Source organism: Lolium perenne, chromosome 2 (assembly GCF_019359855.2).
Source record: "Lolium perenne isolate Kyuss_39 chromosome 2, Kyuss_2.0, whole genome shotgun sequence".
Lineage (NCBI taxonomy): Eukaryota > Viridiplantae > Streptophyta > Magnoliopsida > Poales > Poaceae > Lolium > Lolium perenne.
In genome coordinates, this window is record NC_067245.2 from 21,505,740 (window position 1) to 21,521,768 (window position 16,029).

Below are 16,029 nucleotides of genomic sequence, written 5' to 3' on the forward strand. Positions count from 1 at the left end.
TGTGGCATGGAACATAAGAAATTATCGATACGTCGGAGACGTATCAGCGCATCACACCTTCCTCTTGGGGTTCCCAACGGACGTGCCAACCACACGCATCAGAGCAAGCAGGCATCAAGGGGAGCTCTGAGCCAGGAGAATTTCATCGTTCCCTCTCCGTCGGGTTCGCCGGGAAATGGTCAATCGCCGATGTCTCCGTCAGCAATCGTCGTCGCCGATCACACCCAAGGTAGTCAGAATCCCGATCCTACTACCAGAATCCTATGATTTGACGATCTTACATCACCGTATCGATCCAAATCCCACTTTGAATCCCAATCGCGTAGAATCCATGTTGAGTCCCAATCCAAATCATAGAATCCTTTAGATAATGTAGAATCTCGATCCCTTTTATGGATTTTTCCGATTCTACTTAGTCATTATTTTTCTCATCTGCAAAACCATACAAGGATACTACTTATATCACTTGCTTTACTACCCTTTATTTACCTACCAAATCTCAAATGATCTATCGCTAGAACCTTATTGCTAGAAACTTTATGTATTATAATTTTTATCTCCATTATACTTTTACACAAACTTTCTGTGTGATAAAAAGATCTTCTATGAGTAAGTATTGTAGGATCCCAGATTCTACGATTCGATACTACGACTCGATTCTGCCTAACGAAAATCGATCTGACTCCGAATCCTGACTCTGACTACCTTGATCACACCAGCAAGTTCACGGTGAGCTTGCGCATCTCTGGACTCCACTATTGTTTCCTGGAACCATCTATAGCTCCGTTTAGCCGTTTCGCCGGAGTATACCGCCGCGGGACATGAACGCTGGCGTAGCTCCGGTGATCTCCTCACCAAACCAACACCACCATCGTGTTCCTCTTCTCCTTCTCGTTCGATTGGTATCGACCACGCATCCAGGGGTACCCTGTAGCGGCGTCGCCGTCGCGTTCTGACCCGCCGGCGTCAAGCCGCCGGTGGTGTCGACGTGGCAGTGGGACCCGTTGAACTTTTTGACCTAGTCAACTGCCAACGAGGCAGGTGACCTGACACAGGACCCACCTGTCTGTCTCTCTGTGTGTAGAGTGAACCGGTATGTCTAGTAATTAGCATTTGAATTAAAAAAACCAGTAAATAGTTAAAACTTTGAAAAATCATATAAAATTCATTTCAACTCATAAAAATTCAAATAATATATCAAAATGCTCACAAAAATAAAATCTATTCAAATAAAATATAAAAAAAAATGTGTGTCAAAACAAAAATCCACTTATTTTTAATTTTGTTAATTATGCCTTTTCAATTATTTGAAATCCAATTTGAAATCAATAAATTAGATAGGTTCAAAATTAAATATTAGTTATTCAGTAACTAAGTAAAATGATAGGATTAATTTTGTTTATCATAACTGCATTAACTTAATTATTAGTGATAATTCATAAACCCTAATTTATAATTACTATTTTCTATTTTTCTTTAAATAGTAATAACTCAAGAAAATATTATAAGCCAATATTATTTTCATAATTCAAAACTTATTTACTTAAACATCTTTAGTTAACAAGTCATTATTTTAAAACCCAACAATAATTAGGAAACCCTGATTTCTAATCAAACCCTAATTAGTAATTATTTTAATTCTTAAACCCTCTAAAAATTAATAGCATGTTAAAATTATTAATAACTCTATTTCAACTACTTAATCACATTAGTTCTAGTATCAAGTATTACTTTAAGAATTGGAACATAATTTAGAAACCCTAATTTTATTATAAGTTAGAATCTGGATCCCATTATTTTATGTGATCATCTAAAAATACTTCAACCCTAAAACCTAGTTGATTATCACATATGATCATGTGAACTTCACCTTACATAAAGAACCTTATTATGTGACCAACTAATACAAGCCATGATCCACCAATATAGAACCCATTCACATGAGTCATCATTTTATGTCTCTAGTCTTGATTAAAACCTATATGATCCACTAATACCACCTAAGTATAAACCCTAACTTGTTAATATTTTAGCACCATTAATACTCATACTTAGTATCACACCATTCATCACCATACCACACCATTAGAATCAACCTCAATCATCCAACCCTAGTAGACCCATAATGATAAACCCTAGTATAACCTTATGTAGCAATTCACAACACATGCTCCTATTTCAACTAAACCTACTTAGGAAATGATAAGCCACTTAGCTTAGAAACTATTAGAGATTACTTAATGAAGCAATTGTGAAACCATAGTAAGCCCTAATAGCTAATTTATAGAACCATCTTGATAACCATCCTTTGATATGATACCATAATCAACCATCATAATAAACCTGCTAATACTTGCTATATAGAAACCCATTCAACTTAAGAACCCAACTAGTTCTTATTAGTGAACTAAATGAATCCAATAGTAAACCCTAGAAAGCCATAACACCTATGTATAGTAGTTCATGTTCTTATTTAACATGTTCTTCAAAAGTTATTCTTTTGAAGTACAAATGTCAATCAAACCTTAGAAGCCTTATCCTTCTTTGAACTACTAAATATTTCTTAAACAACATGTTCTTCAAAAGTTACTCTTTTGAAGTATAGTATAAGTAATCATCAACCATGATATGTAGCACTTAAAATTGACAACTGTTCTTTACATACTATTCCATCACTATTCTATGTGTATGATTGTTATGATGCCTTATATCACTTGGTTATGATGCTAATATAACCAAACCCTAATAAGAACCTTGTTTGAGAACCATTCTAAAAATGCAACCAACCCTAAAGAAATCTTTACAACTCATACATCCTAAATCATCGAGGTTAGGTTACGCTCGGAACGATTGCATCTCATACTATGCATTATAGCATCTTTGCCAGTTCTTTAAACATTGTCCTTACCGGACGATGATGGTATTTCAGCATTTGGAGTTCTCACGTATCGAAGCTTTTGCCTGCATAATCTTGCAGTCAAGAAAGGCAAGTTCATCGCTTGCTCATGTCATTTGATTATTTGTATCAAACTATATGCAAAGTACTATACTTATCACTCATGCATTGAAAAGCAAAGTATTATTTTACAATTATGAATATGACTATGTGGTGGGCAATGGAACCATGGTATGTGTTGATATGGTGGAGGTTCCATTGCATGGGCTATATCACCATAGGATTAATTACCAATGCCGTCTAGTGATTCTAGCGCCGTACAAACCGCGTTGACCATAAGATCTATAATGGCTCTGGGGAAGTCAGCTGTATCTTTTCCCTTCTGCACGCCAACGGATTGGTAGAGCCGGTGGGGTGTTGGAGGCACTGCCGCAATAGGTTGTGATATCCTTTTAAATCCCCATCCATTAGTGATGATAAGCTCTACGATCTATGATGGATTGTCCGGAGTACACCGTGAGTAAAGCCGTATTATCGGGAGAAGTCTACTGGGGGTGTACGGTTGGACAAAAGGGTGGGTTTGCAGTCGCGGAGAAGGCGGTGTGGACTTGGATCTTACACCTGGCCTCACACCAAAGGAAGTGTGGACGGGAAAGAATTCGCCTGGTTGGCAACAAGGATAAGGTCTCTTATGAGAAAAGTAACGCACCTCTGCAGAGGATACTGAATTGTGACTGTCACTCCCTGTTCCGGGAAGAGAACTGCGAACGCGGCAGGAAAGGAACTCCATGAAGTTCTGGTCAACCTGTGAAGACTGACGGGCATAGTTTTCAGAATAAAATAAACCTTTTGAAGAAATGTTTATGAAAACTTGCATTGGCCTATGACTTTCTGGTCTATGGCTATAGCTAGTGCATGATACACATATTTCCTAATATAAACTTGCTGAGTACGCTCGTACTCATTCTATCCCATTTGAACCCCCTTCTTAGATCAAGTCACCGAAGGAGAAACTACCGTGGAACTCGAAGACAAAGGAGTCAACTGCAACAAGATGAAGAATCCAATCAAAGAAGTCAATGGAGTCAACTTCTGTATCAGCTATAATGGAAACCTAGACTAGTATTAGAAGGGAACCTTTCCCTAATCATAGCACCTAAGTAGCTAGATTTCTATAGCAAGCCAAGTAGCTCTTAAACTTGAGTTAGCAATAAGATAGACTACGAGTCGTTCTTCTGGAGCTTTATTTGAAGTTTTACCTCACTGTAAAGTAGGAGGCTGTGTTGATCTTATGTAAACAGTTCGTGTGTACTTCTATAGACATACCTTGGACTCGCATATGTTTCTGTTGTACCACTCTGAGAGATATAATATGAGTGGAACGGTGTTTCACTTGTGTTATGTCAACGACTTGTGTACTACACCATGCAGTGGTACGCTGGGTCATCACAGCTGGTATCAGAGCAAATGTTTTGACCCTAGGATTAAAACCCTTTAAAGGAGACCTATAGGTTTGGTAGTGTCTATAGGAAGTGTTTTAGCTAAGCTAATTATGCTAAACCAACCATTCTTTTGACTTGAGAGGGGTATTCACTTGAGAATAATCCTGACACACTTGAGTCAATCTTTCTTATCCATCTTTCTTAAATAAAGTTAGTTAGTTATCTTGCTTCATTCCAAATAATTAGAACACCATTGGAGTTTAAGATAATGGGTGGTAGTAGACCACAGTTGGTATACAATACATGGTAGTCCAAAGAGAGGATACAACCATAAGGAAGATATCCTATTGGAAGAAGTATACCAATACAAGTATGGCTAAGTAAAAGTCAGTTAAAATGTTAAATGACTGATGTTAAGTAAGGGAGATAAGTTACATAAGGTAGTATATGTCTATGATGAGTCAATGATAGGAGGTAAGGAAGAGTGATAGGAGTTACATGAGTCTACTTTCAATAATAAACTAGGTACTCATATATGATTCACTTGAGAATCATGGTATGATGGAGTAGAACATCATAAGTATGATCGATAACAAAAGGATGATAAGGAGTAGGATTTAGGGAATAGTTCGAAAGCTTAGGCCTTAAAATCCTAATAACTGTACCAAGTATGTTAGAACCATAGTCCTTAATTTGAAGAAGGCTTATTTAGAGCATATCACATAGAGAAATCCTAGAGTTATAGGTGGTATATTCTAAACAATCATGTGTTTAGAGTAGACATGTTAGAACTAATTATATTTTAGGAAGTAGTCCTCAATAGCACACATATATGGTATACTATTTGTTAGTACTTCCAAAGAAAACTAGGTTAACTTCAACTATCCCAGGCCATTTTGTTTCAAGTTTGTCTCATTGCAAATGTGCAATTAAGACAAATGTTGAGACAAATAGTAGAAATTCACGTATTCGTGCTAAGTATCACGACCTAAACCTATCTTATGTGGTGTTATATATTGCACATCTGATCCTGATGTTTAGGGATGTCTTACCTAACTACTATATTCAGGCATATAAGGATGTGTATTATAAGCACAAAGCTGAATCTTCTTGGATTTTCTTGAATCTTCATTGATTGACTAGATCCATACATGAAGTTTGACTTTGATATGCAAATGCATGTTGCAATATCAAGCTCTTACTTGATGATATAGGTCTAGAGGGTAAAGGTATTCGTGTGAGGAAGTGACGAATTATGAAGATTTTTGGAAGACAAGATGAAGGTTTCCTAGAAGAAGGAAGTAAAGTTGTGGGAAGCAACCACAACAATCTGAAGGAAGGACCAATTAAAACTCATTTTTATCCTTAATCAAGGAGTACTTCAACATGGAAGTACCATGAAAGTGAGAAAAATAGTGAATATGGAGCAGAAGAAGTAGAGCTATATTCATTATTGAAGAAGGGAATGCAAGTGAAGTCACTTAAAATACTATTTTCATAGTATCCACAAGTGGTTATCTTGCAAAACAAACCCTAGAAGAAGGAAAATAGACAAGTGAAGTCGCAGCTGGTATAATAAGACCGCAGCTGATATAGGATAACCATGAAGAGAAAGAATGTGAAGTGAGGAATATCTTAACTAAAACTATGTAAGTAGCCACATCTGGTATCCAATAAGCCACATCTGGTACTAGGTAGTTTGCAGCTGGTACCAGATAGCCCACAGCCTGAACATTTCTTTACCCTAAAAGAAAGGGGGATTCCGCAGCTAGTATTTCACAGCTGGTATCTCGTAGTTGGTCAATATTTAGTCGAAGGATTCATAATGGATACCCACGACTGTGTGGATACACCGCAAAGAATTCTTCGTGAGACTTTAGAAAGGTACAAAATATAAACCAGACTTAAACCAACTATCTAACCTTGGAGTTTAATGATTAGAAGAAAGGAAGTTTGAAGATCATTAGTAAACTCCAAGGGGGAGAGGAAGGCTGAAGGAGAAGTATTAAGATATTATTTGTAGTGTGATAGATGGAGAAAAAGGTCTGAACTGAAAGGAAGTCCGATCTTATTTTTATAAGGTTGTTGGGAAGTACCCATATAATAGTACTCTCAGGAGGATGTCAGACCAGAAGCCGAGGTTCATATCTCGAGGAAGTAAGGGTTAGACCTTAACTTGAGTGGGTAATTGTAATTACTCGAAACCAAGAGAACTTAGGTAAGCCTTAGATACTGAAGTTGGAGGAAGAAGTTATCGGAGGACAATCAAAGCCTAAGAAAACATAAGACCGAAGGGTTTGACCATACCAAAATTGATGATTATTAGAAACATTCCTTTCATGGAACCTAAAGAAACCAAAAGGAAGATAACTAGTATAAACAAGAAGCCTTGATTGGATGGACTAAATGAGTCTAATTCATTCGTAGGACTCAACCACCAGGATCATGCCTATTGTAAATACCTTACGAAGTACCATTACTTTCGTTATGGTAGTAAGGGAAAACAATACCCTACCTTAAATAAATCTTTAGACTTAAGGTTTGGACATCGCAGCTGGTACACCATAGTGCCATATTACATCGCAGCTGGATTACCGCAGCTGGTAGAACCAAGATTTGAGTACCCAAATAGGAAGATGTCACCACAACCATTAGTAAAGGCCATTAACACAATAAGATGTTCTAATCCAAGAATCTTTGGATAGTAAGCCTATAATCTTAGAGTGTTGGAAGAAATCATAGAATAGAAGAAAGTATCAGTGCCAGACATCAGAAGACTCCAGGAAGGATCGGGACAAGGGATATATTCCACTATATCTAGGGTGATCACCATGGAGTTGAATGATGGTGATCTGTTCAAGACATTTCAACATTCCGAAACATGAGAGCGTTCGAACTTCGGGACGAAGTTCAGTTTAAGGGGGAGAGGCTGTAATATCCTAGGTTTAGAGGCAATAAAATGAGAGAACACCAAAGAGTGCATTGCATTCATGCATAGAAAATCCGGGGGATTTTCGCGCTTTCAAATAAAACTTACCACAGTAACTGAAGTTTCACTTGACTTGCTGGAATTGAAGTAGATCATCAAGTCAAGCGCTATAAACTTCACTGTGATCTTTGCTAAAACCCTGTCTTGGGGGTAGAGATGATTTGATCTATGGGCTAGATCAAATAGAATTAGTTTTACAACAAACAACACCTTAAGTAAGGATCCACTACAAGATTTTATAAAAGATCTCCACATGGCATTCCTTACAACAACACATTCTTTAAGAATCAAATCCTAACTTAATAATACTTAAAAGTTAGCAACTACCTTTGTGTGTAATTTAATTCACTTCTAAATAAGGTAAACCACAGGGTTTAAAATGCATAAAAGCCACACATTCTTATTTAAATCATAATTATTAAGTATATGTAATATCATAAAACTAAATCCATTTACATTACGATTTATAGTTCAAACTATCTGAATCAAACTGATTATGAGTATTTTGAAACTCATATGATCATGCCTTGGTGAAATCAAACACCAACTATCTAAATCTGAGGAAATACCTTCAACCTTGATCTTTTGATCAATATTATAATATAAATCTAATCCAATATGATAAAGTGACTCATCCACAATAATAAAACCATCCACAAGATATTTAGTAACAAATGCCACTTGGCTATCCAAAAATAAATCATATGAGAGGATAATGATCTTGCCACATAGGATGAAAATATCTACATAACTTGCTTTCCAAGCTATGCCACCTCATGCTCAAAGGATTGCTATGGATGAGGGCATGACACCCAAGCACCTTACTCATCAAACCAACACAAGAGTCACCACCTATGTGTCATGATGCTAGAGCTTGCCCAAGCCTATAAATAGAGCCACACCTTTCATCCATTTGCTCATCAAGTACCATGATACATGGGAACAAACACATAGAGCCACTCCATGTGAATTAGCTAGGATCAAGATGAAGAAGCTAGGAGGTGGAGGCATACCACAAGATGCAGGTTTATCAGATTTCCTGAAGAACAAGCTACAGAAGATACCAAGGTAGAATTCCTAGGAAAACCATATATTTAGAGGATCATATCATCATATCTTGAGTAGGACCTTAGGCTATTACAAGACATTTAGAAGTGAGAGAGATTATAGATGCTAACCATAGCCATGTCTATCCTAGAGAATTTTAGAGTAGTACTGATATGATATTTAGACCTTGCTTATCCAAACACTTGAGACAAATCCATCCAATTAAACATAACCAAGCTTATGCTCATACATAATCCTAGTTGTGTACCACATTGGTGATCACTACTAAAACCCTAAACCATATTTAAATTCCAATCCAAGTATTACTTTGGACCATAAGTAGAACCCTGCCATACCTCATGCCTATTCAATACTTCAATTAGTGAAGTATTCCCAAAACTCTAACCCTTCCATAAAGGATCCACCCCACATAAAATATTATGCCCTAACTGGTGTATCCTAGATCACAAGTGTAAACCAAGCCATATATACCTAAGGACTAGATTCCATTTGGTGAGTAGAGTGAAACCAATCCAATCACCTTGTCTACTTGCCCAAATGGAATATTGTGTCATAATTAAATCAACACCTTAATAAGTGAATTAACCATAATGAGCTTTTAGGATCTATGTTAAATAATTCAAGTCAGAAGTTTGCTAAGCAAGATTATTTAACACAAAGTGAAGCCAACCATATTCTTAAATCTTTGGAAACAATTCTTCACATAAAATCATGAACCAATCCATTCTCATTGCCATTTATTTTAAACTCTAGCTATAATTATAATATGTGCATAATCCTTATTATGATGTACTAGGCAAACCTAACAAAGTGTTCTCCAAGCACATGTTATAATTTTCAACCATTCAAACAGATTGGTTCCTAAATAAAAAGGAATAGAGATAAACATTTAAACCACGACCATTTTCAATTTAAAATGCATTTCACAAGAACACCAAATTAATCAATTATGAAATGGTTGTTTATAAACAAAACAATACAACAGGTAGCATTATCAAATTGTTCTGATATTAACATATTTTAGAATCTGTAAAAGAAAAAAGAGTTCAAATTTGAAATCAAATAGCAAATTTAAATCAGTAAATAAATACAGCAAAATAAAATTTGAGATGAAAAATGGAGGGAAACTTACCTGGACCACCGCAGCCCAACAAACATCTCCGCAGCAGCCCAAAGCCAAGGCCCAGGAGAAGCCCAGCCCACGAACAAATGCAACCCAACACTTACCGTTTCGTTGCTTTAGAAATCGTGCGAAGAGAGTCGTCGTCTTCGTCTTCCTCCACGGCGTCGACAGCGCAGAGAGAAGCTCTGGCCACGTCCTCGTCGTGGATAAGCTCACCCCGGACGCCGCAGAAGGTTCTAGAGCTCCACACTATTATCCTCGCGTCCGAGCCTATCCGAAGACATCAAGATTTGTGCCCAAATGCACTTCACCGTCGCCAGTTCATCTCCACCTCTGTCGCCGGCGAGCCGACGATTCTGACCTAATCATGGCCTATAAATAGGAGGGGAGAACCGCCGTGTAATCCTTGTTCTTCGCCGCTCATCCAATCCCTTCCTAGCCCTCTCCACATCTCACTGGAACCCCCGCCATGGCCGGCCAGTTCTCCGGCTAGCCGTCGATTGAGAGCACCCCGGAGTCTACCGTTAGGTCGAGGAGGTGTGCCTAGGCGTGTAGATCATCTGGGAGCAAGCAGGCATCAAGGGGAGCTCTGAGCCAGGAGAATTTCACCGTTCCCTTTCCGTCGGGTTCGCCGGGAAATGGTCAATCGCCGACGTCTCCGTCAGCAATCGTCGTCGCCGACCACACCAGCAAGTTCACGGTGAGCTTGCGCATATCTGGACTCCACTATTGTTTCCTGGAACCATCTATAGCTCCGTTTAGCCGTTTCGCCGGAGTAAACCGCCGCGGGACATGAACGCCGGCGTAGCTCCGGTGATCTCCTCACCAAACCAACACCACCATTGTGTTCCTCTTCTCCTTCTCGTTCGATTGGTATCGACCACGCATCCAGGGGTACCCTGTAGCGGCGTCGCCGTCGCGTTCTGACCCGCCGGCGTCAAGCCGCCGGTGGTGTCGATGTGGCAGTGGGACCCGTTGAACTTTTTGACCTAGTCAACTGCCAACAAGGCAGGTGACCTGGCACAGGACCCACCTGTCTGTCTCTCTGTGTGTAGAGTGAACCGGTATGTCTAGTAATTAGCATTTGAATGAAAAAAACCAGTAAATAGTTAAAAGTTTGAAAAATCATATAAAATTCATTTCAACTCATAAAAATTCAAATAATATATCAAAATGCTCACAAAAATAAAATCTATTCAAATAAAATATAAAACAAAAATGTGTGTCAAAACAAAAATCCACTTATTTTTAATTTTGTTAATTATGCCTTTTCAATTATTTGAAATCCAATTTGAAATCAATAAATTAGATAGGTTCAAAATTAAATATTAGTTATTCAGTAACTAAGTAAAATGATAGGATTAATTTTATTTATCATATCTGCATTAACTTAATTATTAGTGATAATTCATAAACCCTAATTTATAATTACTATTTTCTATTTTTCTTTAAATAGTAATAACTCAAGAAAATATTATAAGCCAATATTATTTTGATAATTCAAAACTTATTTACTTAAACATCTTTAGTTAACAAGTCATTATTTTAAAACCCAACAATAATTAGGAAACCCTGATTTCTAATCAAACCCTAATTAGTAATTATTTTAATTCTTAAACCCTCTAAAAATTAATAGCATGTTAAAATTATTAATAACTCTATTTCAACTACTTAATCAATTAGTTCTAGTATCAAGTATTACTTTAAGAATTGGAACATAATTTAGAAACCCTAATTTTATTATAAGTTAGAGTTTGGATCCCATTATTTTATGTGATCATCTAAAAATACTTCAACCCTAAAACCTAGTTGCTTATCACATATGATCATGTGAACTTCACCTTACATAAAGAACCTTATTATGTGACCAACTAATACAAGCCATGATCCACCAATATAGAACCCATTCACATGAGTCATCATTTTATGTCTCTAGTCTTGATTAAAACCTATATGATCCACTAATACCACCTAAGTATAAACCCTAACTTGTTAATATGTTAGCACCATTAATACTCATACTTAGTATCACACCATTCATCACCATACCACACCATTAGAATCAACCTCAATCATCCAACCCTAGTAGACCCATAATGATCTTTACTATTAAATTGCAATGCAACCGTGGTAAGTCATCGCTCTTTGACCGATTTACCCCTAAATTTAGAGAGAAATTACCCACCGTTGCCATAGGCAAAGTGGATTATTTTCTCTCATCAAAGTTTCCTAAAATCTTCCGTACCTAATTGTCCGCCGCGTTTGATTTTCCTTGCATGTAGTACACCCGTGTTACGTTCAGAGTCCTAGCCGATTATTTATTTGTCCAATCTCCCCCAAGCTATCCGGCTGGCAGGACCACTCGGCCACTCCGTTAACCATCGTAAGGAAGAGAAGGCGCAGGTCCCTGCCGGTGACGTATCCGCGTCGTGCGAAGCCTGAGTGGCCGCCTTGTTTTTTCTTGAGCGTCAATTTTCTCTGGTCATTCAATGTGCAGCACTGCGCAGTGCTTGGGCTCGATGTACTCGGGATCTGATGCGACACACAGTTCCTCACGCAAGGGCTCTCAGCTTGGGATGACTCCACACAACACAACGGAAGAAAAATATCAGCTCACGATAGGGGAGAAATTTGGGGATCACGAAAGCATCTCCAGGCTCCTTCTACCATTTTTATTCACTACATGGTACTTGTGTAATACTACTATCGTACCAAAGTTTAAAATAGCCGGCTATAGCCCGGCTATAGTCCGCTATAGCTGGTCGGAGGGACCTGCCGCTACGGCTATGCCCTTCAAAGGCTAAGAAGGGATAATCCACTATTAGCCTCAAAAACCCGCTATTAGCCCAAAAACAGGTAAAAAAATAGCCGCTAAGGCTATAATGTTGTAAATATAGTGGGAAAGAAAAGGAAAAAAGGAAAACTAGAAATTATTGCTACTTATAATGTTGTAATATGTGGACCGAACTGTGTCTTATTCATAGCTTTGTATGTAACCGTGTTAATATGTTATGTCTAATGCCAATAAATTATCAAATTTGTGAATTGGTGATAGAGATATATATGAATTTTGATTTTTTTTCCATGAATTAGCAAAACCGCTAAATGGATGATTTAGCCGCTATAGCTCAGCTATAGCCTTTCATAGCTGCCAGAAATACTGCCGCTATTTCCAATAGCCGGCTATTTTAAACTATGCTACGTACGGGGTATGATAGAGCAGGCAGATGGGCAGAGCTTTGGGACAGGTGCACTGGTATGTAACACTCATGTGCTAGGGCTAATTGAAATCAAGACCCTGTGTAAGAATCCAACAATGCGGCCAAGTAACTAATTCCTACAAAGTGATTCCCCCAAAGGGTATGGTTGGCACTGACCGAGCCGGTGGCGCCTGTACTGGTATCAACAAATTTCTCAACGAAATTCACATAGATGGGATATATATACATTCTTGCAAGTGAATTTAACAAACAACAAATTTAAGAAGTCGTCAGCAGGAAATCCAAGTTTGCAATTATGTTTGTTAAGGTAATGTACTATTTATGTCACTCATAAATCACAGATTCTTGCTTATAAGATTATTCGACTTTCTTTATAGTGCATAAACTTCTGGTGGTGTATTTGATATGATCTTTGTAATATTTTTTTTATGAAACTCATATGACTATCCCTTGCACATATACTCTCGAACTTTCATGCATTTAGCCGTACATGATGTGTCTATGACGTGCCATTATTTTTGCATGGGGCCACAACATGGATACATCTTTTTTTCATGAAGATGGATATGTCTCTTGCAATAGTACGATCAATAACATGTTATTAAAAAACAGATAGATAAAAAAAAATCAACTGTATAGTTTCTAAGCGGATTTACAATCGGCTAATCTCTGTGTTCCAATATGCTGGTTGACAATGTTGTCTATAAAAAAAATCATATGTTCAGCTTGGTGGAGAGAGAAGCCTCCCTCAAGGGATGAATAAAAAACCATGGATAATACATTTGAAGGCATTCCTCTAAAGTTTTGATGTTCCGGTCAATTTTGTCTCGTTTTCTACCCGGATGGTCGCTGAGGAGAGCGAGGATGAGATAATGCGAGATCTCATTAGGGAAATCATGAGTACCTTAGGTGTGGCAGTAGCTTTGCCTCAACGGCGTGCTCAACTTAACTCGCTGTCAACGTTGTGACTTTGACCTCACTGTCGGTGCCCAAGTCTCTGCCGCGCCCGTACACATCCGAGGTAATATTCAAATTTGATAATAAGCATCAATTTTTCAAGATAACTTTGGATTTCTCAAGTAGCAAGTACATCAAGATTCATAGAAAATACTTTTTTCTGATATGAAGAGTGCAACTAATATGCTTTCAATGGTACACAAGATAATCCGGAGGACACCTAAGTTGTTTGTAACAAAAACAAAATCTAGCGTAAATAAAATAATTTGTGGTATTTTCGGATGAGGATAATTATACATCTTTAAATTTGACCCATCGCAACGCATGGGCACTTTTGCTAGTAAACCCTAGTATAACCTTATGTAGCAATTCACAACACATGCTCCTATTTCAACTAAACCTACTTAGGAAATGATAAGCCGCTTAGCTTAGAAACTATTAGAGATTACTTAATGAAGCAATTGTGAAACCATAGTAAGCCCTAATAGCTAATTTATAGAACCATCTTGATAACCATCCTTTGATATGATACCATAATCAACCATCATAATAAACCTGCTAATACTTGCTATATAGAAACCCATTCAACTTAAGAACCCAACTAGTTCTTATTAGTGAACTAACACTACAAGAAAAGTTCTGATAGACAACGTCTCAAAATCGTCCGCTAAGGGGTATTTTTCGTCGCCTATGGGCCTAACCCGACGATATGGGTTCTGTTGTCGAAACTGCGTCAGGCAAAGTCCTACCACGTTTTTTTCGGTCCGTCGCGCTTGGGCGCCCTTCCGCCACGGAAAATCGGACCGTTGCAGAAGTGTTTCCGGGAGCCCGTTGATCGCCGACGTCATGCAACCGACACGTGGCGACGCCGTTAATCGCGATTAACGGCGTTAACCGCCGAAACCCGTGGTAGATGGTAGGCCCACACGAGGCCTGCCACGTCTTAAGCGGGCCGGCCCATTAAGTTTGCGGGCCGGGCCAGCTGACTTAGTTTGACCGGTCAACTATATAGCTGGGCTGGTCCATTAGTTACGTGGGCCGGGCCTAACCTCTAAGGTTGACTGATCAAAAGATTAATGGGCCGGCCCACTAAGCATGTGGGCCGGGCCGAATGCACTCGTTTGACCGGTCAACAGGCAAAAGGGCCGGCCCACAAAACATGTGGGACCCACTTTCATGTTATCGGGCCGGCCCATTTACCATGTGGGGTCCACCTTAAAGCAAGTGGGCCGGTCCAAGAAGTTATTGGGCCGGCCCAATTAGCATGTGGGTCCCACTTTCCTGCTATCGGGCCGGCCCATTTAGTACGTGGGGTCCACATTAGCTCAAATGGGCCGGCCCAAAAGCACAGGTGGGTCCCACTTTCCTGTTAAAGGGCCGGCCCATTTAGTATGTGGGGTCCACCATATAGCAAGTGGGCCGGCCCAACAAGATAGCGGGCCAGGCCAAAAGCACAGGTGGGTCCCACTTTCCTGTTAAAGGGCCGGCCATTTAGTATGTGGGGTCCACCATATAGCAAGTGGGCCGGCCCCACACGCAAGTGGGCGGGCCAAAAACAGTGGGTCCCACTTTCCTCTTAAAGGGCCGGCCCATTTAGTATGTGGGGTCCACCATGTAGCAAGTGGGCCGGCCCAACAAGATAGTGGGCCGGGCCAAAAGCACAGGTGGGTCCCACTTTCCTGTTAAAGGGTCGGCCCATTTAGAACGTAGGGTCCACCATATAGCAAGTGGGCCGGCCCAACAAGATAGTGGGCCGGGCCAAAAGCACAGGTGGGTCCCACTTTCCTCTTAAAGGGTCGGCCCATTTAGTATGTGGGGTCCACCACAAAAGCAATTGGGCTGGCCCAACTAGTTAGTGGGCCGGCCCAGTAGTTTGTGGGGTCCACCTTATAGTAAGTGGGCCGGCCCAACTAGTGTGTGGGGTCCACCATAAATCAAGTGGGCTGGCCCAATAAGTAAGTGGGCCAGCCCGTTTAGTTGCTGTTTATATGACGGCATAATAGGCGCTTTAGGATTTTGCGGGCCGGCACATATGTGATTTCGCTTAATTGGGCCGTTTAAGGGATGGGAATTCGTGATTTAGATACTTAGAATATTTACGCAAAGATTGATTTACGTCGGATAGCCTCACTTACCACAAGCACCAAAGAAAAAATGCGCGAAAGAACTATAAAAACTAACTAAATATTACATCAGCTGCAAGGCTTTGAAAAAATATTACAGAACCCAGCGAAATTGAATGGTAATTAAACCTAGCAATACAATGAAGCGATCCGGAAATCTTTTAAGTTGTCCATGCAGCACCTATATCTGAAACAAAGACATTACAAGTT

General features: G+C 39.2%; 1 pseudogene; it reads right to left on the minus strand.

Annotated features, from left to right (window-relative positions):
• Positions 1–16,029, minus strand: part of LOC127328277 (protein FAR1-RELATED SEQUENCE 5-like) — a 134,643-nt pseudogene that overhangs the window by 20,304 nt on the left and 98,310 nt on the right.